This window comes from Symphalangus syndactylus, chromosome 18, assembly GCF_028878055.3.
Source record: "Symphalangus syndactylus isolate Jambi chromosome 18, NHGRI_mSymSyn1-v2.1_pri, whole genome shotgun sequence".
Taxonomy (NCBI): Eukaryota; Metazoa; Chordata; class Mammalia; order Primates; family Hylobatidae; genus Symphalangus; species Symphalangus syndactylus.
In genome coordinates this window covers 16,697,361-16,721,403 of record NC_072440.2, presented here as the reverse complement: position 1 = coordinate 16,721,403, position 24,043 = coordinate 16,697,361, and the positions used below count along the sequence as shown (strand labels likewise).

At 48.5% G+C, this 24,043-nt stretch overlaps 1 protein-coding gene across 4 annotated transcripts in view; it reads right to left on the bottom strand.

Moving 5' to 3' along the window:
* The window catches only part of PACSIN2 (protein kinase C and casein kinase substrate in neurons 2), a 145,195-nt gene extending 129,886 nt beyond the window's left edge, over nt 1-15,309 (bottom strand). For 2 of the 4 annotated variants that reach the window (XM_055252553.2, XM_055252558.2), the window contains exon 1: nt 15,127-15,309. The gene's annotated coding sequence lies outside the window, so the exon portion shown is untranslated. The remainder of the gene's footprint in view (nt 1-15,126) is intronic. The other 2 variants (XM_055252551.2, XM_055252555.2) reach the window with 1 other exon arrangement.
* Nucleotides 15,310-24,043: the final 8,734 nt, after the last annotated feature.

Here is a 24,043-nt window from a genome sequence, read left to right as displayed (position 1 = left end):
CGGGTTCCAGGTCAGGGCCCCAAAAGCCAGCCATCCTGGACAGCAGGATGCACAGGGAGTGGGGAGCAGGGCTTTGCAGCCTTTGTGGGGACTGGCAATCCGCCAACTCTACCCCAAGGAGAGAACTCCCCTCTCCCACCTGGTGTCCCCACGAGTTCCCAATGGACTGAGTTCGTCTCCACCTCCACCAATCACACTGCTAACAAGAGGCTTCTGGAGGGTTTGGAGGATTGCAGGAGGTTTCTCTCTCTACTCACCTCTTTACTTACTAGTAAGAGCTCATGTTATGTTAAACTATTTCTAAATTTCGTGAACCTGAAAGTTCCTAGTAGAGGCAGCAGAGAGAAAAGCATGGGTCCAAAATAGCAATTCTGGAAATGAGCGTACATCCAAAAAACTTTAAGGAAGGTGACTTGTCTGAGCTATAAGGGGAGGTGATGAGTCAGCCCCAACCCCCACATCAGCAACTTCAGACTCACATTTGCAAGACTGAGAAGAAAAGAAATAAATCCAAAAGGAAATACAAGAAGCATTAAAGAAAATAACAAAGGATAAAACTTGAATTGATTATATCAACCCTTTCACTCAGTCTTCATAAAAGGAGACATACTGTGTGGCACTGCCGTGACTCAATCACATTAACTTTCTTCCCATGGCTTACAGGTGGTCAGGAGTACCCCTCTGGAGCACTGGAAGGCCCTGCTTTTGCGGGACTCTCAGGCAAGGCCCGGCTCCTGGACCCAACAAGCACCCCAGGCCTAAAAAGCAGAAGGCACCTGAACGGAGAGCACAAGCAGCCCTTGGGCCCTGTCTGACCTCAAATAAAGCTTAGGCCAAGGGCTGCTAAGGAATCACGTCTTGTGTTACCAAAAATTCCAGTCTCGAAGTAAATCAGCCCTATCAGTGCATGCCATGCCATGCCATACCACCCACCCAAGTCTAGGGCAGCTGAGCAGGGATTTCTCAGGGAAATAAAATGGGAAGCTCCAAACGACAAAGGGGAGCTAAGAGCATATGGCTCTGGGCTTGGGAGTAACCGCCAGCTTGGCTGAAAAGCTCTAAGGATGACCTGGGGCTTCCATCCAGCCCCTGCCAGAACCTTCACATATACAACCAACAGCTCAGCCAGTTGCCAAGGCAACAGCAACCTAGACATGTTTAGGCATCTGTAGAAACCAGGACAAAGTACAATTTCCACACTTGTGATAAAAATGCAGCCCCCGAAGCATCAAGCAAAGCATCACTCTAAAATTTTGTTTTACTGACAGAAGAAGCAGGACGGGGAGGGGAAGCAGGAAGCTGGGCAGCGCCTGGCAGAGCCAGTGCAGTCAGACGAGCCCTGGAGTGTGGGCACAAAAACCTGCCTGTGCTTGGGAAGCAAGACTCTTGTATGCCTGTGCTGTCTGTGACTGCTTCCTCTTATGTCTACCTTCCTGTGTAGTCAAGTCTCTTCATTTTGTTGTGAACATCAGCTTTTCTTAGCTGGGATAAGAGGAACCAAGAAGAGTAAGCTTTTGCCCGCAGTAAGGCAAGAGAACTAAAAGGGAAACAGCCCCTGGGGAGAGAGGGTAGACATGGTGGAGGCATCGCAGGAATTCAAGGGAGGGGACCCAGGGGTAAGCACTAAGGTCGGCTGGCCCGACCACTGCTCCCCACCTGGAGCCCCTCTCTGTCCCTGCTAAGCACCTTGTCCTTTGCAGACCCTGGCAAATGAGCCACCAGGAAAACAGGACACCGCTCAGTCTGAGAGTGAATACCTAAGGGACAGTGGAGGGTAAGAAAGTCAGTCCATGGGGAGGGGACATGGTGACAAGTTCCATAGCAGACCAGAACAGAAAAACAAACAAGCAAACAAGGCGAGCAAGCACCAGTGCTATAAACTTCCCATGTTCCCTTTGACATGCTTGTCTCTGGAGATGAACAGGGCCAGGAACCCCCATGAGAGCAGCATCTACAAGCTAGAGACGAACTCTAAAGGACCACACGACCCCAAGGCTGCCTGGCAGAAAGAACCCTGCAGAGTCTTTCCAATATGCATCCTCCTAAGTGAGGAAAAGAAAGCTAGAGAAGGTCTGTGAGATACCTACCACGATGGCTGAGCTGATGGAGGAGTGCGACCATAAGCACTCACGACCTTGGGAATGTGGAACATTAGCTCCAAGGATTAATAATCAAGTACTAAGGATTTTCTACAACATCGTTCCTTGCTCATCAAAGTAAGGCAACCAATTCAAGTAAAATGATATCCAGAAACTTAGGAAGGAAATGTGACTCATTTAAGAAACCCTCACAGAACTTTCTTATCTCACAGATACTTGGAAGTTCTAAAGGCGAAGGCAGGCACCTTAAAGAGAAAGAATCCCCATTTTTTCACCAAAAAAATCAGAAACATAAACTTAAAAGCAGCAAGACAGGCTTTCAAAACACTCTTAAAGTGTTCATACCCTTTAATACAAGATTTCTATTCTCGGGAATTTATCCCCAGGAACTAATAATTACACAGATGAAAAAAGGATGAAATTATAAACTGCAAATTCATCTACATTAGCAAAAAAGTGGAAATAACCTAAAATGTCCAGCACTAGGAAATGTTTTAATCTCATTACGTCAACAGGATAATATAACCATTAATAATCTTTTTGAAGATGAAGGTAAAACACGGAAAATACTTGAGAAAATATTAAAGTGAATCTGAATAATACACTCATAACAATGTCAGTTATTGAAAAGGAAACAGTGAGGTCAGTTCAAGCTTCAGATCTCTCCCATCTACAAACTGGATGGCCTTGAACTAGGCACCTGATCTCACTACCTACAGCTTCCTCACATTCAAACTAACAACCTCGAAGTGTTGCCTTGAGGCAGGACAGAGACAATGTACCTCTCCTGCCTCTTCTGAAGCTTGGTACAAAGTCAGCAGGGAATAGGTTACTTGATCAAGATACACAAAAACCGCTTCCCGTGTGGAAGGTAAACTACAAAGAGAGTTTTTTATTCAGAACATTGTTTTCTATGTTGAACTTTCAATTTTTAAAAGATTTAAAGAAAGCAAAAAAGAAGTCATTTGACACAAAAGTGATGATTATCCCAAGCACAAAAACAAATATCAGCTGGGCATGGTGGCTCATGCCTGTAATCCCAGCACTTGGGGAGGCCATGGCAGGCGGATCACGAGGTCAGGAGATCGAGACCATCCTGGCTAACACGGTGAAACCCTGTCTCTACTAAAAATACAAAAAATTAGCTGGGCGTGGTGGTGGGCACCTGTAGTCTCAGCTACTTGGGAGGCTGAGGCAGGAGAATGGCATGAACCCAGGAGGCAGAGCTTGCAGTGAGCCGAGATCGCGCCACTGCACTCCAGCCTGGGTGACAGAGCGAGACTCCGTCTCAAAAAAAAAAAAAAAAAAAAAACAAAAAAAACCCCACAAATATCTGCTCTAATATACCTGAGCGAATGCTCTTATATGATATCACAATGTTGACAAACTGTGAAGACCTTTCGCAGTTTTACAAAGTGCAGTGCTCTACAGAAACACAATTTTTTCTCCCTTGTCTACCTGCTCTTTAACAGCATAAGATGCCTTTTAGAATGCATCTGCCGAAGATGAGGCACTCCTAAGCCAGGGCCTCTGGAATCTTCCTCCTGTCCCACATGGGATGCCTCATGGGGTGGGTGCATCAGCGAGTCACCCACGGCCTTGACCGCACCCCAGCAGCTCTCCCTTTTCTGCCCTTATCTCCCCGCTGTGTAAATGGCTGTAAACTTTCAGATTATTGAAACCAAGCTAGTTACAGACATAGATCCCGTCTTAAGCAAAAGACGCACACAATCTGCCTCATGTCTATGTTTCTCAGAGGTGGAGGAGAAAGATTATCTTTTAAAGATGTTCACATCTGAGAGTGATTCACAACTTACTTATTCCAGCCAGCCAGAGGAGGTGAAATGAGTGTGGGCTTCGGTAGGCAGAGCACCAGCTCTGATGGTGACCCTCTGAAGGCCACTTAATCTCTCTGAGCTTTGGTTTACTGATGCATCAAGTGGAGAGAACACTACCTTGTTGCAAGAATTAAATGGGCAGGAATGGAAAGCTTCTTGAATGGTCCCTCAGAAACTTCAGAACACGGGGGCCTGTGCAGACAGCCCCTCACCACTGACTCTGCAGCCCCACACACATCCTCCTTGACGGCACATGCCCAGACTCCTTATCTGATGACATATTTGCAGGAGCAAAGGTCGCAATTGCTTAATTAAAGCATCACCACATGCAAGCTAAGTGGCAAGCAGGCAGCCAGCTCCAGCCAATCAGACAGCTACAGAACCCACTAATAGCAGGCTTGGAGGTCTGTACAGGGAGCACTGCCTGCTCTGTGGTTCCTCTGAAGACCACAATTCACGATCTTGGCACGCTCGGTTGGCGACAACATAATTTAATATAATGAAAGACAAATGCAGTTTAAAATATGAAAATGTTCACAAACTACGGTTTGGGTATCACTTTACAATAAGAAGATTTCATTTAATTCAATAGGAAACTTCAAAATACTAGCCACGGTTGATCCTATCGAAAGACCACCCTGCAGGTCCAGGCACAGGCCCCGTCACAGGCCTCCCTGGGAGCTCTGGGCTTGGGCTCAGAGGCCCATATGGGGTCCTGGCAGGTGGCCTCAGGCAAAACCACTGACCCCTTTAGCTCTGCCTCTCTTTCTCCCCTAAACGACGAAGAGGGAAACAAATCAACAAGGCTGTTCTGAAAACAAAATGAGGGCTATGGAAAGCTTCTTGGTAAAATGCAAATGCCTTGACAACCAAGATCTTTTTATTTATACTTATTTTAATTACAAACTTATTACTTAAACATTAATCTAAAAGTAAAAGGGCAATGGTACAGTTTGGAAAACAAGGAGAAGCTTCCCATAATTCTAAAACCTTAACTATCACTGCTGCATGTTATCTTAATACAATTTCACACAGGTGAGCAGTGCTCACAGCTTTATCATTTGCTTTCTAAGTCCTATTTCCCATCACCTAGGGATAAGCTATCATCACCAGTATTCCCTTCCAATCCTGAGTCACTACGTGTAGTCAAGCAACATTCCTTCACCCCAGGGTCGGGCTTTCTAGAACCCATCACATTAAACTCAGGCAGAGAATCACCAACCCAGAAGAGAGCAAGGCCTCTGTACGGCAAGACTGCCCTCAAAACCCAGGGAGGATATGACCGTCATCAGGCCCTTACCCCAACAAAGGGGCCAGGTGCCAACAGCAGCTTACAAAAGATGGTGGGGAGAAAGACAGGCCCTGTAAGTGCCAGGATATGAGGGGAGTCCATGCAGGGCAGGAGGCCTCACCCACACCAATGACCCGCGACTACACACCCGTGACCCCGAGTCACCAAGGAAAGGTCCAAAAAGTTCTGGAAGGATTTTTAAATAGAACTGGATAAAATCACTTTGGGCACTTTAAAGGTAAACTTTGGTGGCAAATTCACTTACGTAGAGTGATAGCAGAGTCACTGAATGAGCACTGTGACCAGGCACACATGCTGGGCTCCTGGGGTCCATCACCTCATGCTGCCCCGCCAAAATCCTATGAGGAAGGGCTCTCAGTATCCTGGTGCAAAGGACTGCATGTACGGATCCCCTCAAAATTCATATGTTGAAATTCTACCCCTCAGTCTGATGGCATTAGGATGTAGGGCCTTTGGAAGCTAATTAGGCAGGGCCTTCATGAATGAGACTAGTGTCCTTAGAATTTTTTTTTTTTTTTTTTTTTTTTTTAGTTTTTGTTGAGATAGGGTCTCACTATGTTACCCAGGCTGGCCATGAACTCCTGGCATCAAGTGATCCTCCTGCCTCAGCCTCCAAAAGTGTTGAGATTACAGGTATAAGCCACTGTACCCGGCCACTCGTGCCTTTATAAAAAGTATCTGACAGCTCTCTCGCCTTCTTTCTGCCATGTGAAGCTATAAGAAGTCAGCAATCCGCAACATGAAAAAGGACCCTCCTCAGAACCCAACCATGCTGGTACCCTGATCTCAGACTTGCAGCCTACAGAACTGTAAGAAAGAAATTTCTGTTGTTTACAAGCCACTGCATCTTTGTTATAGCAGCCCCAACTGACTAAGACACTCAAGTTTTGGAGACATTGAAGCATTTGGCCAAAAGCCACACAGTCACCTAGTGATGAAGCTCGAACCCACACCCAAGGGCTGTATGACTCCAAAAACATGTTCCTAACCTCCAATACCTTATTGCAAAATTACCTTTCTTCTGCAGGAACTAACAGTGAAAGTGACATACTAACCTCAAGGATCTATAAGCATAAACTACATGGAAAGAGAAACAGCCAGGCGCGGTGGCTCATGCCTGAAATCCCGGCACTTTGGGAGGCCGAGGCAGGCGGGCCATTTGAGGTCAGGAGTTTGAGACCAGCCTGGCCAACATGGTAAAACCCCATCTCTACCAAAAATACAAAAATTAGCCCAGCGTGATGGTGCATGCCTATAATCACAGCTACTTGGGAGGCTGAGGCAGGAGAATCACTGGAACCCAGAAGGTGGAAGTTGCAGTGAGCCAAGATCACACCACTGCACTCCAGCCTGGGCGACAAGAGCAAAATTCCGTTTCAAAAAAGAAAAAAGGAAGAGAAGCAGAACCCACACAGCTACTGCACTCCCAACCAAACACGTAAATGCAGGTTAAGAGAATGAGTCAAGGCTGAGGCCATTCCCACTTGAAAAGCCTTTCTCATTAGAGTGGAGCCACTGCCTCCTAGGAACACAGATGGCAATCCTTGAGACTCCCAGGGACAGAGGTGACCTTTGTGAAACTGAGTCACCTGAATCACCCCTCCCCCATCTGCATCCCTGACTTCTCAACTGACATCTTGCTTCTCTGAAGATCTTCATCCCAGTATTTTAAATATCCACAAACTGCTCCCCAGTGAACTGTCCTCCAGGAGAATATAAGGCAGGTCACAACCTGGAGCCTTCCCTGCCCCTAGCAGCCCCTCTCACACACACCCCTTGTCCCCTTGTTCTTTTTTTTTTTTTTTTTTTTTTGAGACAGTCTCGCTCTGTCACCCAGGCTGGAATGCAGTGGCACTATCTTGGCTCACTGCAATCTCTGCCCCCAGGTTCAAGCGATTCTCCTGCCTCAGCCTCCGGAGTACCTGGGATCACAGTCACAAACCACGCCCAGCTAATTTTTGTACTTTTAGTAGAGACAGGGTTTTGCTATGTTGGCCAGGCTGGTCTCAAACTCCTGGCCTCAAGTGATCCGCCCACCTCAGCTTCCCAAAGCGTTGGGATTACAGGCGTGAGCCCTCTCTCCCAGCCACTCCTTGTTCTTCAGAGCTCTGCAGCTCTGCCCAGAATGGTCCTTCACATCAGCCCCACCTGGAGAGCACCTGTGGCTCTGACACAATCCCTTCCAAGTCACTTCCCTGAAGGTCAGCTCTCTGCAGTGTCCTGAGGACAGTCAGACTCGCCCTCCTCTGTCGTGCAGTGCTTTGTACACACTACTATCTGGTACTGCCACAATGAAATGAGAAGTTTCCAGGCCTGCTGCCTATACTGAGCTGCCTTTACAGAGCAGCCATCATCTTTATCTCAGGATTCCAAGCTGCAGGCAGAGCCAGGGGCACCAGACACGCAGTGGCCAGGACCACTCCCTCTGACCCACCCTGCCTGCTGCCTTCCACCCACAGATGCTCCCTCCACAGGAGCCACTGAGATATCCTCCAAACACTCTCGGCCCAGAGAGTGAAATGAAAATAAAAAGCAGGTACTTCCACGGGCAGCTTAATGGAATGCCCCAGCTGGCTGCAACTCTATCAATAGTCACATCACACGTGACATAACAGGAAGACAGGGGGATTCTCCACAAACACTCCACATTGAGTGATGCCTGCTGTGTGTGCAGTACTATCAGCTTCCATGTCTGAGTATTCAAAACATCTTTCAGAAATACATCAGAAGTATTCTTTTAAAAAATAAAAATAAAAAACATCATTATTATGATTATTTTCATCAGAAATAAGCCAGCTAACATCTGTGAGGCTCTAAAGTTCAGTGGTCTTTTTTTTTTTGAGACGGAGTCTCACTCTGTCGCCCAGGCTGGAGTGCAGTGGCACGATCTCGGCTCACTGCAACCTCCGCCTCCTGGGTTCAAGCCATTCGCCTGCCTCAGCCTCCCCAATAGCTGGGATTACAGGCACGTACCACCACAACCAGCTAGTTTTTGTATTTTTAGTAGAGATGGGGTTTCACCATATTGGCCAGGCTGGTCTCAAACTCCTGACCTTGTGATCCGCCCACCTCGGCTTCCCAAAGTGCTGGAATTACAGGCGTGAGCCACCACGCCCAGCCTAAGTTCAGTGTTCTTTTACATATATGAGCTCTTTATATAGCTGAGAATGTGTACTCTTTCAATAAACCGAAAAAATTAGCCCATAAAATGTTAGGAATCTAGCCAGAAGGCCACAAGAAGCCACTGTTGGACAGTCCTGGCCACTGGCACGATCCACACCCAACTTTCAAACCCACCCAGCGGCTCTGGGCCCTGGGAGGGGCCTCCTAGACTGCAGAAAGCATCTCATCTGTGAGGACATACTTGGATGGACAAGTCAGACATTTGGAATTTTTACTTAACATTTATTTCACAACTTTCTCAAGTGCTAAGCAACTGAGATGTAGTCATTTTAATGTACTCTTTCATCAATAAGCATTAAATAAGTCTGCTCAAAATACTCAAGCCCTACAAACTGTCCCGGTGAAAAATATGGCAAGAAAAAATAACAAAAACAACTAAGTAGCCTTTTCACATACAGAAAGGTGTTTAGTGATCCAAATTCAGAGAGAAAAACAGTCCTTTTCGGCAGATGAACAAATAGTTTCCTCTATGAGTGACACATTCTGGGATATTTGAGCTGCCAAACATAACTCATAATGACAACCACCAAGGAAGCAAAGCCTAATGGAAAAGCCCCAGGATGGCAACCAGGAGCCCCAGTTCTGGTCCCAGGATGGCCTCTGGCTGTGTGCTCCATCAACGTGCTGACCAAGCCTGGCCCACTTTCTTCATCACAGGAAGGAATATCTATTGCCACCCATACCACTCAGAAATGTTTTGAGGACAAAAGGATGAGAGGTGAAAGTGCTTTGGAATGTGCATCTTCTATAAATACAAGTCATCATTATTAGCTCAAAGATGACCAGGAAAATAGGATTACAGAATATCACAGGTGAGAGGGAGCTGAGAGATGGAATGATCCAGTTCTTAATCTAAGTCCAGGCCTATGAAGCTGTCCCCCTTCGTGGGAAGGGGTCACAGTTGCTATCAGATTTGCAAAACGTGAAGGTCCTCTAAGTCCTTCATTTTACAAATGTGAAAACTGAGACCTGGAGTTCTGTGCTGATTGTCCCTGACCTCAGGGTTGGTCAGGGAAAGGCTGGACAAGAGCCCAAGGCTCCTAGTCTCCATCCATGCTCCTCCCCATATGTCATCCCATATTCTTGGGAGGAAAAATAATCACATAAATTTTATCTGGCCACAGAATATGTTCTATAAACCACTACAAATGCACTTTCCAAAGGTACAGCAAAATCTCTAGCCTTATTTATCGTTTTTAAGGCTTCTTGAGAGGTCTTTGATAGTTGAGACATCATTTTATTTTTTCTTTTTTTTTTGAGACAGAGTTTTGCTCTGTCACCCAAGGCTGGAGTGCAGTGGCACAATCTCGGCTCACTGCAGCCTCTGCCTCCCGGGTTCTAGTGATTCTCCTGCCTCAGCCTCCCGAGTAGCTGGGATTATAGGCACCCGCCACCATACTCGACTAATTTTTGTATTTTTAGCAGAGACAGGATTTCACCATGTTGGCCAGGCTGGCCTCGAACTCCTGACCTCAAGTGATCTGCCTGCCTCGACTTCCCATGGTGCTGGGATTACAGGCGTGAGCCACAGCGCCCAGCCCCATTTTATTATTTCTATATTCTCATCTCTGTCTAGTTCAGTGCCTGAAATCAAGAAACAGGCAAATGATTTTTTTAGGATTGAAAATAGGCCGGGTGCGGTAGCTCACATCTGTAATCCTAGCACTTTAGGAACCCGAGATGGGAGGATCACTTGAGGCCAGGGGTTTGAGACCAGCCTGGCAAACATAGCGAAATCCCATCTCTGTTTAAAAACACACACGCACACACACACATACACACACACACACACATATATATATATTTTTTTAATTGAAAATAAAAAAGACCGGCCAGGCACGGTGGCTCACGCCTGTAATTCCAGAACTTTGGGAGGTCGAGGCGGGCGGATCACGAAGGTCAGGAGATCAAGACCATCCTGGCTAACATGGTGAAACCCTGTCTCTACTAAAAATACAAAAAATTAGCCAGGCGTGGCAGCGGGCGCCTGTAGTCCCAGCTACTTGGGAGGCTGAGGCAGGAGAATGGCATGAACCTGGGAGGCAGAGATTGCAGTAAGCCGAGATCGCGCCACACTGCACTCCAGCCTGGGCAACAAATCGAGACTCTGTCTCAACAAAAAAAAAAAAAAAAAAAAAAAAAAAAGAAAAGAAAAGAAAAGAAAGGAAAAGAAAAAAGACCTTATTCTAGGAAACAAGAAAGACTCTATGATGCTTTAAGTTTTATTAAGCAAACAGATGAACATGCAATTATGGGAATAAACACAATTCAATAGGTAACTTAAGGAAAGGTGGTTTTTATTTGTTTTATGTGTGCTTTTCATCAAAATGTCAAAACTTGTGCTCTTTGGTGGCCACTGTCCCTCAAGTAGTTACTTTGGAACTGCAGAGATACCAAAAAATGATGCATGGTGCAGAATAATTTGAGAATTCTTTGAAGCCTGTCTCCAATCCACAGACAGTGCATACTCATCTGAATACTAAAATTCTGCAGAAATTCCTACAAAACTATCCCAAGAACCACCAGTGGGACGCATCTGGAGTCTGTCCGGGGCAGGAACGAATGATACTTTCTGGTGTGTGAGGGATCAGTGCCCTGGCCATAAGGAAAGACTCTACCTGTGGAATGCAAACTGACTTCGTAACTAAGGCATTGCTGCACTGCCCTCAGGTATGCAGCTACCATTCCAAACAACCTAACTGGAAAAAAACTAAGCCAGCACTATCGCTCACATGAATGTGGTCATTAATCGCATAATCTACAGGGTGGCCTCCACAAGGCTGCCATTACAATCTGATGGCAGATAAAGCAGGCCCGAGTCAGCCGGGAGGTTCACATGAAGGTGGCCAGAGAGCATCTGGTAAATGCCACTGCAAACTCTAAACACAACGTGCCATCACTATTATTAAAGAAACTTTTCGATCTGTTTGATATTCCACAACATCCGGAATCATCCACTGATAACCCCTTCAGAATCAGTAAGCCTGAGCATGACGCCCTTAACACAGCACGGACTTTCAAGGTATAGAGAAGAAACAAAAGGCAAGGACATCTGCGAGGCCGAGGTGGGTGGATCACTTGAGGTCAGGAGTTCCAGATCAGCCTGGCCAACACGGTGAAACCCCATCTCTATTAAAAATACAAAAACTAACTAGGCAAGGTGGCAGGTGCCTGTAATCCCAGCACTTTGGGAGGCCGAGGCGGGCAGATCACCTGAGGTCAGGAGTTTCGAAACAGCCTGGCCAACACAGTGAAACCCCATTTCTATTAAAAATACAAAAACTAGATAGGCCGGGCACGATGGCTCACGCCTGTAATCCCAGCACTTTGGGAGGCCGAAGCGGGCGGATCACGAGGTCAGGAGATCAAGAGCATCTTGGCTAATACGGTGAAACCCCGTCTCTACTAAAAATACAAAAAATTAGCCGGGTGTGGTGGCGGGCGCCTGTAATCCCAGCTACTCAAGAGGCTGAGGCAGGAGAATGGTATGAACGCGGGAGGTGGAGCTTGCAGTGAGCCAAGATAGCACCACTGCACTCCAGCCTGGGCGACAGAGCAAGACTCCATCTCAAAAAATAAAAAAATAAAATAAATAAAAATACAAAAACTAGCCGGGCAAGGTGGCAGGTGCCTGTAATCCCAGCACTTTGGGAGGCTGAGGCAGGCGGATCACGAGGTCAGGAGATCGAGACCATCCTGGCCAACACGGTGAAATCCCGTCTCTACTATAAATACAAAAATTAGCCAGGCATGGTGGTGGATGGCTGTAGTCCCAGCTACTCCGGAGGCTAAGGCAGGGGAATCACTTGAACCTGGGAGGTGGAGGTTACAGTGAGCTGAGATCGCGCCACTGCACTCCAGCCCGGGCAACAGAGCGAGATTCCGTCTCAAAATAAATAAATAAATACATACATACATACATACATACATACAAAAACTAGCCGGGCAAGGTGGCAGGCACCTGTAATCCCAGCTACTGAGGAGGCTGAGGCAGAGGAATCGTTTGAACCTGGGCAGAGACTCTGTCTCAAAAAAAAAAAAAAAGACAAATGCCCCTCTGCTCCCACTCCAGAAATGCCTGGCCATCAGAGATGTGGATAGGTATCCAGGATTAGGGAAAAGTTGATGTTATCTCCCTGCAAAACGCTATGTTTCGGTGGAAATCCAGATTTTTTTTTAAATATATGCATACTTTTAGATTTATTTATTTTTAGACAGTCTCACTCTGTCACCCAGGCTAGAGTGCAGTGGCGCGATCTCGGCTCACTGCAACTTCCATCTCCCGGGTTCAAGCAATTGTCATAGCACAGCCTCCCAAGTAGCAGAGATTGAGGTTACACGTGTGCACCACTACGCCAGACTAATTTTTTTTTTTTTTTTTTGAAACGGAGTTTTGCTCTTGTTGCCTAGGCTGGAGTGCAACGGCCCGATCTTGGCTCACCACAACCTCCGCCTCCTGGGTTCAAGCAATTCCCCTTCCTCAGCCTCCCGAGTAGCTGGGATTACACGTAAGAGCACCATCACTCCCAGTTAATTTTGTATTTTTAGTAGACACAGAGTTTCTCCATGTTGGTCAGGCTGGTCTCGAACTCCCAACCTCAGGTGATCCGCCTGCCTCGGCCTCCCAAAGTGCTGGGATTACAGGCGTGAGCCACCATGCCCGGCCTTAATTTTTGTATCTTTGGCAGAGACGGGGTTTCACCATGTTGGCCAGGCTGGTCTCTAAGTTCTGACCTCAGGTGATCTGCCTGCCTCGGCCTTCCAAAGTGCTGGGATCCCAGGCGTGAGCCACCCCGCCCAGCCTAGATTATTTAAATATCACATCACAGCTTCATATATATTTGAGATTAAAAGTGATAAAGTTCCAAGTCCCAAGGCAGCACGAGCTAAGGATACTATTTCCATTCAAATGAGTTGTTATTCTTCTCCCAAAAAGTGGATAAAGAGTGCAGACCTAATCACCCATCTACTTCTTTGTGTTATGTTACTTTCTCAAGTAATAAATATCACCAGCCTAATGGCCACTTTCTTTAAAGCTTTAAGACTATTGTCAAAAGAAAAACACACCAATGTTTTTGATGTAGTGGCCTCATATCTCAACCAGCATAACCTCACCAAGGAGGCTGCCAAACTCTAGAATTAAGTTTAAGTCCACATAAGTGAACGTTTTCCAGGTGAATTAAGAGAGACCCAAGTTGCACTGGCACAGCTTCAACGTCTCTATGAGCAGGCTGCATGCAGGCAGGCTCATGAATCAAGTGGAATGACAACATCTTGGGCAACAACAGGAGGGCTGGCATTCAACACTGCCCACCCGGTGGGTTCCCTTGCCCTGGGCTCCAACCTGGCACTCCCAGGAGGGTTAAAACGGAGCTTCAGCACACGGGAATAACTGCAGAGGAAGGCACCGAAAAGGAGGGAAGGAAGAAGGTAGTGAGCTCACCATCTGCAGCTGAGGTTCAAACTCTTTGAGCTGGTTTCTTGATTTTCATCAAGACAGCCAGGCAGTATTTGGTAAACAGTGTACCAAGTAGCCCTGGAGACTCTGAGCAGCCTACCCCCTTAACCACAAAAACACGGGACAGGCGGAGGGAAAAAGAGAAGACAGGATCCAAGAATGGTGCACACACCCAGCCAAAGGCCACCTTCCCTCAGGCACCCAAGCCAAGAGTGGTATCCCCAGGTCCTGTTATACGTCAAAGGCTGCAGCCGTGTGGGCCCCAAAGCAATAGCACAGCTTGCTCCCCTGACCAACCAACTCTTTCTGAAAAGAAAATCGACCTTCTCTGATGGAGCCGAAACCCAATGAATCAATGAAATTCAACAGCAGCAGCAATCACTACCTCTCCAATCGCGGACCTCTCAGGATGCCTGGCCAGGCTTGAAAGCCCTAGAGTAAGGGAGTTCGGATTTCTGATTCAGTGAGTCTGGGGAAACTCCGAGGAGGGTCACAGGCAAACCTCCCCGGCCTCTCCTGCTCGGCCCCAGCTCTAGGACGTGCTGCGGTAAGGGCTTTGCTCCCCCCGCCCTCCCCAGACACACACACACACAGAGCCGGGACAGGGAGGGTGGGAAGGAAGGAAATGGAGGCCGCTCATCAAAGCGCCCCAAATCAGCGCATCTGCGTGTCCTGCGTCGCCCCCCAGACCACCCCAGGACCAAGCCCTGCCCTCTCACCGGCGCGTCCCAGCCACGCCTCCCCTCCAGAGCTGCTCCGGCACCCTCGCCTAACCTCTGCACGTCTCGGATTCCCAGCTTTCTCCCAAATCGCGTCCCTCCAAAAGTCGCCCCAGCTCCCCCTTCTGCAGCTGTCTACACCTCCCCCACTCCATCAGCAGCCCTTAACCCCCGACGGCCCTGCTCCTGCACTTCTCTTTCCGGCAGGCCTCGGACCCCGGAAAACTGCCCCGCTCCCACAGCGCCGCCCCCATGGGCCCCCGCCCCTTCCCCGAGCCGACCCCACTGGCCCTCGTCCTTCCCAAGATGTCTTCTCCAGGCGCCCCCTGGGCCCCGAGCACTCGCCCCCTCCCACAAAGACAGGAAGTTCCGCGCGGCCCGACCCGCTTCCCTCAGGGCGCGGAGCTCCGCGCGGCGGCCCTGACCGGGCGCGGGCCCGGCCGCGGACCAGCGCCCCCGCGTCCCGCCAGCGGCGCCCCAACCGTCGCGGCGACCCCTGACCTCGGCGGCCACTCACCTCCCAATCCGTCGCAAACTCCGTTCAGGCTGCGACGGCGTCTCCAGCCCCAGCTCCAGCCCGGCTCCCGCTCCCGCTTTTGCTCCAGCAGCACTGCCTAGCCCTGCCCAGGCCCCCTGCGGCCGCTTCTGCCGCCAGCCGCGACCGCACCGCCCTCGCCGCTCCCGCTGGGCTCTGCCCATTGGCTACCGGACACCGAGCCCCGCCCCACAGCCTCCCCGGCGCCCCCGATTGGGCCAGATGAGTAGAGAGGCTGCTCACCCCGCGTGAGAACAGGGGGAGCCCCAGGACGCGCATTGGTGACTTCTCCTGTCAATCAAAGGGGGAGTGCCTATTTAATGGGCTGCGAGGGTGGCGCAGGTTACTCTCCCAGAGCCGCTTGCTGGTGGTGGTCCCTGAGAGTCGCTTCCCGGGGCTGGAGTTTTGCGGTTTCGTCGGCACCCAGGGGTAGAGGGCGCGGCAGGGCAGCACCGCACCTGACCGGAAGTTCAGGGAAGGTAATCCTACAGTCTTTCAGAAAGTTTCCTCTCCCAAGGGACTCAAAGAAGCTAATGTCATTAGGAGCTCCTCCGACTTGCGCCATAAGCGTCATTCCACGTGGACCCGCTTCGTTTAAAAGGGGGGTTGGGGGGGCGTATGTTGCTGCTCTAATAAAATACATTTGGATGGCAAGGCACCAGGCAATGTACACGCATTCTTTCCAACTCTCACAATCACCTTGCATGATAGGGTATTAGTCCTGTTCTGCAGAGGGAAATACTCCTGAAGGAAAATGGAGAGCACTTCCTGAGCACTGTCCTAGGCGCTGTCCAAGCACTGCTTCATGTCATCCAGGTGGAGAGGACGGTGAGAGGACCCCCTGGTGAGGGGTTAGCCAGGTAACTTGCTGGGGGTGATGTGGAGTAAAGAGAGTAAATGGCAGAGCCAGGGTTAGAAACCCAGGTCAGCCCAACCCTTGAGAATAATAATGATGACTGTGTAGCAGTATGGGAAAATGCTTAAACTAAAACGTTAAAAGAAAAAGCCAGATACAGCCAGGCATGGTGACATGCACCTGGAATCCCAGCTTCTTGGGACGCCGAGGCAGGAGGATCGCTTCAGCCCAGGAGTTTGAGGCCAACCTGGGCCACATAGCAAGACCCAGTTCTCTAAAAAGTAAAATAAAAGAAAATAATAATAAAAGAAAAAGCTAGATACAAAATGGTAGAAACTGTAGAATTGCTGCTACATATAGATAGGGATGAGAAATGAGCCACAAAGAAATCTAGTGGTTGTTTACTTTTTAGACTGCCCTGTGGCATTGTCCTTATGACAATAATTGAGAATGAAACAAAAGAATCGGTCAGGTGCAGTGGCTCATGCCTGGAATCCCAGCACTCTGGGAGGCCGAGGCGGGCAGATCACAAGGTCAGGAGTTTGAGACCAGCCTGGCCAACATAGTGAAAGCCTGTCTCTGCTAAAAATACAAAAAATTAGCTGGGCTTGGTGGCAGGCGCCTGTAATCCCAGCTACTTGGGAGTCTGAGGCAAGAGAATCACTTGAACCTGGGAGGCGGAGGTTGCAGTGAGCCAAGATCGCGCCACTGTACTCCAGCCCCGGCGACAGTGCGAGACTCCGTCTCAAAAAAAAAGAACCAATACACAGTGCCAGGACAAGCCACTGCCAAGAAGTCTCTCCTCATTCTCCAGGACTGAGCCAGCAGGGACCTCTTTGCCACCCATGATACCTCTGGACCATTTGTATAGATAGAACTCAGCCATCAGCTCTCAGCACCTTCATATCTGGGTAAGTTCCGCTTACATCGCAATTCCATGCCCTATAAAAATACAGAGCCTTGCTGGGTGCTGTGGCTCACGCCTGTAATCCTAGCACTTTGGGAGGCCGAGACAGGCGGATCACGAGGTCAGGAGATCAAGACCATTCTGGCTAACATGGTGAAACCTCATCTCTACTAAAAGTACAAAAAATTAGCCAGGCGTGGTGGTGGTTGCCTGTAGTCCCAGCTACTCGGGAGGCTGAGGCAGGAGAATGGCGTGAACCCAGGAGGCGGAGCTTGCAGTGAGCTGATATCGCACCACTGCACTCCAGCCCGGGCGACAGAGTGGGACTCTGTCTCAAAAAATAAAAAAATAAACCAGAGCCTCTCCCAAGTTTTTTGGGGGTTTTGTTTTGGTTTGTTTGAGACAGGGTCTCACTCTGATGCCCAGGCTGGAATGCAGTGGCACAATCATGGCTTACTGAGGCCTTGACCTCCTGGGCTCAAGCCATCCTCCTACCTCAGCCTCCTAAGTAGCTGCGACCACTGGTGCACACCACCATGCCCAGTTAATTATTTTTTTTTTATCTTACTTTATTTATTTATTTTTTTTGAGACAGAGTCTCGCTCCGTCGCCCAGGCTGGAGTGCAGTGGCGCAATCTCGGCTCACTGCAAGCTCCGCCTCCCGGGTTCACGCCATTCTCCTGCCTCAGCCTCTCCAAGTAGCTGGGACTACAGGCGCCCGCCACCACGCCTGGCTAATTTTTTTTGTATTTTTAGTAGAGACGGGGTTTCACCGTGGTCTCGATCTCCTGACCTCGTGATCCACCCGCCTCGGCCTCCCAAAGTGCTGGGATTACAAGCGTGAGCCACCGCGCCCGGCCCCAGTTAATTATTTTTTAAAATCTTTGTAGAGACAGAATCTCGCCATGTTGCCCAGGCTGGTCTTGAACTCCTGGGCTCAAGCAATCCTCCTGCCTCATCCTTCCAAAGTGCTGGGATTACAGGCATGAGCCACTGTACGCAGCTTCTCCCAAGGTTTCTGAACAAATGTCTGTCATCAGGCCTCCTGCTCTTCCACACACCACATGCTCACTGGACTCACCATCATCCCCTTATCCAGTTGCACGAATCCCCCTGCACTCCAAGCACTGCTGAGTCTAGCAGGGGTTCCTGGAGACCGGAAGCTGGAGAGAGGCATCAAGCCTGGCACTGCCCAGCAAGAAGACAGGATGCCTCGTGAGCCTTTTTGGCCACCTGGCCCCAAGAGTCACCACCTGGTCATGTGACCCATGCCACACTCTGGCCACTTCACATGCCTTTGGTTTTCTTCACTCTCCCCCTCTTCTTTTCTCTCCTCCTCCTTCTCAAGACAAACACAAAATTCCTTCTTTGTCTTGTACCTAGCAGCTTGACATCATTGCCTGAACTCTTTGGGCCTTATACCTTCTGTCCTGGCCGCTTATCAGGGTATTTTTCCAAAGATAGCTCCCCTTTGCCACATGTGAGCACCCCAGCTTTGTTCTCCACAAACATTTCACAACATTCCATCCAGCCTCCTCCTTCAGTCATATTCGAACAGGCCTGGAGCCCAATCCTACCTCCACTGCTTTTCAGCCAAGGGGCCTTGGGCCAGTCACTGCAGCTTTCTGCACCTCTGTATCCCCTCCGTGACATGGGGATTAGGAAGAGCAACAGGGTTATGGTACGGAGTCAAAGCATGGAGAGCTGTTCCGGGCACACGGCTGTGAATGCTGTGTCTGAACGGTGGACATGTGGTCATGCCTTGTCAGCTGCTCCTTCCTTCCCCCAAAATGTGACCATTGCCACAGAGTGCCTGGGACTGAGACTGACCGGCTTTAGTTTAGTCCTTTGTTAACCACTTCCCACTAAGCAGCCTGGATAAACAGACAGTCTGGGCTAAAACATACTTGCACGGAGAATATCATAGTCTCAAAAAATTTAAAACATCCAGATATAGTTGTATTGCTGAAAATACAGTGATATGTGTATTTCCAGTGTGATAAGTACAGTGATTTATGGATTGTACAGTGATACATGTGTTTCAAGAAAAAAAAATCAAAATCTGTTACAGACATTCACTCACTCAATAATTCCAATATTTAGAATGTGCCAGGCAGGGAAGGTGGCTCGGGGTGGACCTGGGTCCTGCTGATGTTCCTGGAAAGATCCGGCAAGGTCATAAGAGTTTAGAACAGGCTGCGCGCGGTGGCTCACGCTTGTAATCCCAGCACTTTGGGAGGCCGAGGCGGGCGGATCACGAGGTCAGGAGATCGAGACCATGGTGAAACCCCGTCTCTACTAAAAATACAAAAAATTAGCCGGGTGTGGTGGCAGGCGCCTGTAGTCCCAGCTACTCGGAGAGGCTGAGGCAGGAGAATGGCGTGAACCCGGGAGGCAGAGGTTGCAGTGAGCCGAGATCGTGCCACTGCACTCCAGCCTAGGGGACAGAGCGAGACTCCGTCTCAAAAAAAAAAACAGAATAGGATGCAGTGGTATTGCAAACAGTGCTGTTTACCTGAGCCAAGATGAGTGGAAGATTACAGAGAGCAAAGATCAGGAGGCAAGAAATCCTCCTGTCCAGGAAGAGAGGAGGGTTCCACTTGGGTGGAGCACTGCAGGCACAAGGAGAAGCCGGGGAACAAGGCAGTAAGGCAGCCACGCGGCAAGGAGCTGTGCGGCCCTGGCAAGTGACTTCGCTACTCCAGCCCTTGGTTCTCCCTACTGTAAAATGGGGATAATCACAAAACCTAGTGATTTTCAGCTTAGAGAATCTGTGAGGATTTGTGAGTTCGCTCTGCAATATTCAGCATGGGGCCTGGCACAGGTCATTGTTCAGTGTTTTCAAGGGCCCCTGATTTTGTGAAAGTGCTTCAGGGTATATTCACTTTTTTTTTTTAAATTTTGTCTAAAAGAAAAGCCTGGGCATGGTGGCTCATGCCTAAAATCCCAGTACTTTGGGAGGCCAAGGCAGGAGCATCACTTGAGTCCAAGAGTTGGAGACCAGCCTGGGCAACATCATGAGATCCTGGTCTCAAAAAAAAAAAAAATTGTTCAATTCCCACCTATGAGTGAGAACATGCGGTGTTTGGTTTTTTGTCCTTGCGATAGTTTACTGAGAATGATGTTTTCCAGTTTCATCCATGTCCCTACAAAGGACACGGGAACATCACGCTCTGGGGACTGTTGTGGGGTGGGGGGAGGGGGGAGGGACAGCATTAGGAGATACACCTAATGCTAAATGACGAGTTAATGGGTGCAGGAAATCAACATGGCACATGGATACATATGTAACAAACCCGCACATTGTGCACATGTACCCTAAAACCCTAAAGTATAATAAAAAAATATATATATATATTAAAAAAAAAAAAAAAAAATGTGACAGACATGGTGGTGCAGGCCTGTAGTCCCAGGTACTCAGGAGGCTGAGGTGGGAGGATCACTTGAGCCCAGGAGGTTGAGGCTGCAGTGAACTGAGATCGCACCACTATACTCCAGCCTGGGCGACAGAGCAAGACCCTGTCTCAATCAATCAATCAATCAATCAATAAATGGAAAACAAACCTAAGAACACGTGCTGTGCACAAACTGTTAATATTTTGGCCATATCAAAGCGCTAACTGGCGGCTGGAGGAACACACTTCTGGACACACCTCTGAATGACGTGCTCCCCTGCCAAGTATGTGTAAAGATCTGAATTCCTTGTAAATGTGTCATTGATTAGGTGGCAATTACCCCAATCTTCCTGGCTTTGTTTTGTTTTGTTCCATTCTGGCCTGCACATGTCTGCTCACGTAAAATTGTACCAGCAAGTACAACGTTCCACTCCTGCCATGCCCGACTGGAGCCGAGCCTGCTCCCAGACAAAGGTAGGTATGGAGCAGCATACGAACAGGGCTTCCCAAGTGGGCACTGCCTAGGTGCCCTGAATTGGGATCACTCCATTCTTTTTTTTTTTTTTTTTTGAGACGGAGTCTCACTCAGTTGCCGAGGCTAGAGTACAGTGGCGCAATCTTGGCTCACTGCAAGCTCCACCTCCCGGGTTCACGCCATTCTCCTGCCTCAGCCTCCTGAGTAGCTGGGACTACAAGCGCGTGCCACTGCGCCCAGCTAATTTTTTGTATTTTTTTAGTAGAGATGGGGTTTCATCGTGTTAGCCAGGATGGTCTCGATCTCCTGACCTCGTGATCCACCCGCCTCGGCCTCCCAAAGCGCTGGGATTCCAGGCGTGAGCCACCACGCCCGGCCACGGGATCACTCAATTTTTTTTGCAAGTTCTTCAATTGGTTCTACTTCTATCTTATTTTACTTAGTGGAAAAGCTCATTGGGAGGGTTGGGGTTTACAGTGTTACCATTTGTACCAAAGTGGGCCAGTGGCAACAATTTCAAAGTAACTGTTTTAAAATTTGGAATGAAAACCTAACAATGCCCAGACTTTATGTGATACATTTTAAAGTATTTTCTACTCTGGGATGAAGATATAAACTCCGGCAATAGTCCCTCCTTGGGTCCTTGCTATGCAGGAGCATGAGGAGGTCTCAGAAGCCAACAGATTCCATTCTGAATCCAGCCAATCATCTTACCTTTTGCCAGCTCCTAATTAGATAAATTAAAAGACATCCTGTAATTGTAAAACTAAATTTTTTTAAAGTTATTGGATGCAACTGCTGTGAATCCAGATTGCCTTAGTATAAAGTAAAATGAGATACTGAGGCTACTTTTTTTTTTTTTTGAGACAGATTCTCGCTGTGTTGCCTAGGCTGGAGTGCAGTGGCGTGATCTCGGCTCACTGCAAGCTCCGCCTCTCAGGTTCCAGTGATTCTCCTGCCTCAGCCTCCAGAGTAGCTGGGACTACAGGCACCTGCCACCACGCCTGGCTAATTTTTTATATTTTTTTAGTAGAGACGGGTTTCACTGTGTTAGCCAGGATGGTCTCGATCTCCTGACCTCGTGATCCACCTGCCTCAGCCTCCCAAAGTGCTGGGATTACTGGCGTGAATGAGGCTACTTTTTAAAACACTGCAGCAGTCTCAAAATGTGAATGCATCAAAAAAGTAACATTGCCCTTCCCGATTAACTTTATAACAAATATTTTCTCTTTTTTAATGTTTTTTTCATAAATCTTTTACATTCCTAATTTTTAAAATAAATTTACCGTTTCTTTATACTTTTTGGAGAGAGACAGGGTCTTGCTATGTTAGCCCAGGCTGGATTCAAACTCCTAGGCTCAAGTGATCCTCCCACCTCAGCCCTCCTGAGTAGCTGGTGCTATAGGCAGGCACTACCATGCCAAGAATTTTTATACTTTTTAAATGTGGGTACAAGATTACATATGTGCCTTACATTCTATTTATTTATTTATTTTTTCTTTTTCTTTTGAGACAGACTCTTGCTTTGTCACCCAGACTGCAGTGCAGTGGTGTGATCATACCTCACTGCAGCCTCAGCCTCCCAAATAGCTGGGACTACAGGCATGTCCCACCACACCTGGCTAATGGTTTAAATATTTTTTGCAGAGATGGGGTCTCACTATGTTGCCCAGACTAATCTTGAACTCCTGGTCTTAAGCGATCCTCCCACATCAGCTTTTGAAAGTGCTGAGATTGGCCAAACGCAGTGGCTCATGCCTGTAACCTCAGCACTCTGGGAGGCCGAGGCAGGCAGATCACTTGAGGCCAGGAGTTCGAGACAAGCCTGGACAATATGGCGAAACTGCATCTGTACTAAAAATACAAATTTTAGCCGAGTGTGGTGGTGGGCGCCTGTAGTCCCAGCCACTTGAGAGGCTGAGGAATGAGAATCACTTAAACCCAGGAGGTGGAGGTTGTAGTGCGCTGAGATCATGCCACTGCACTCCAGCCTGGGCGACAGAGCAAGACTCTGCCAAAAAAAAAAAAAAAAAGTGCTAGGTGCTGAGATTACAGGCAAAAGCCATGGCACCCAGCCCTATAACAAATAAATGTTATTAACTTGAACTTGTAAAATAACCTGTACACCAATACATACATTATAAGTTGTATACCAATAAAAATAAAATACCTGCCAGGCACAGTGGCTCATGCCTGTAATCCCAGCACTTTGGGAGGCCTAGGAGGGTGGATCACTTGAGGTCAGAAGTTCAAGACCAGCCTTGAGGCCGGGCGCGGTGGCTCATGCCTGTAATCCCAGCACTTTGGGAGGCCAAGGCAGGCGGATTACGAGGTCAGGAGATTGAGACCATCCTAGCTAACACGGTGAAACCCTGTGTCCACTACAAATAAAAAAAATTAGCTGGGCGTGGTGACAGGTGCCTGTGGTCCCAGCTACTTGGGAGGCTGAGGCAGAAGAATGGCGTGAACCCAGGAGGTGGAGCTTGCAGTGAGTTGAGATCGTGCCACTGCACTCCAGCCTGGGCGACAGAATGAGACTCGGTCTCAAAAAAAAAAAAAAAAAGCAGCCTGGCCAACATGGTGAAACCGTGTCTCTACTAAAAACACAAAAATTAGCTGGGCGTGGTGATGCACGCCTGTAATCCTGGCTGAGGCATGAGAATCACTTGAACCTGGGAGGCAGAGGTTGCAGTGATGCAGTGAGCCGAGATTGCACCACTCCACTTCAGCTTTGGGGCAGAGCGAGACTCCATCTGAAAAACAAACAAACAAAAAAAGGCCGGGTGCAGTGGCTCACACCTGTAATCTCATCACTTTGGGAGGCCAAGGCGGGTGGATCATGAGGTCAGGAGTTTGAGACCAGCCTTGCCAACATGGTGAAACCCCACCTCTACTAAAAATACAAAAAAATTAGCTGGGCATGGTGGTGCGTGCCTATAATCCCAGCTACTCAGGAGCCAGAGGTTGCAGTGAGCCGAGATCACGCCAGTTCACTCCAGCCTGGGTGACAAGAATAAAACTGCATCAGAAAGAAAGAAAGAAGGAAAGAAGGAAGGAATGAAGGAAGGAAGGAAGGAAGGAAGAAAGAAAGAAGGAAGGAAGGAAGGAATGAAGGAAGGAAGGAAGGAAGGAAGGAAGGAAGGAAGGAAAAGAAAGAAAGACACAAACAGCAAGCTGTTCCATAAACCTGTGCCCAAGAGCTTAAAGGACATCCCCTCCCGTCATCCTGGGACAAAGACAGAGAGGAATTGGAATGCCACCGCCCC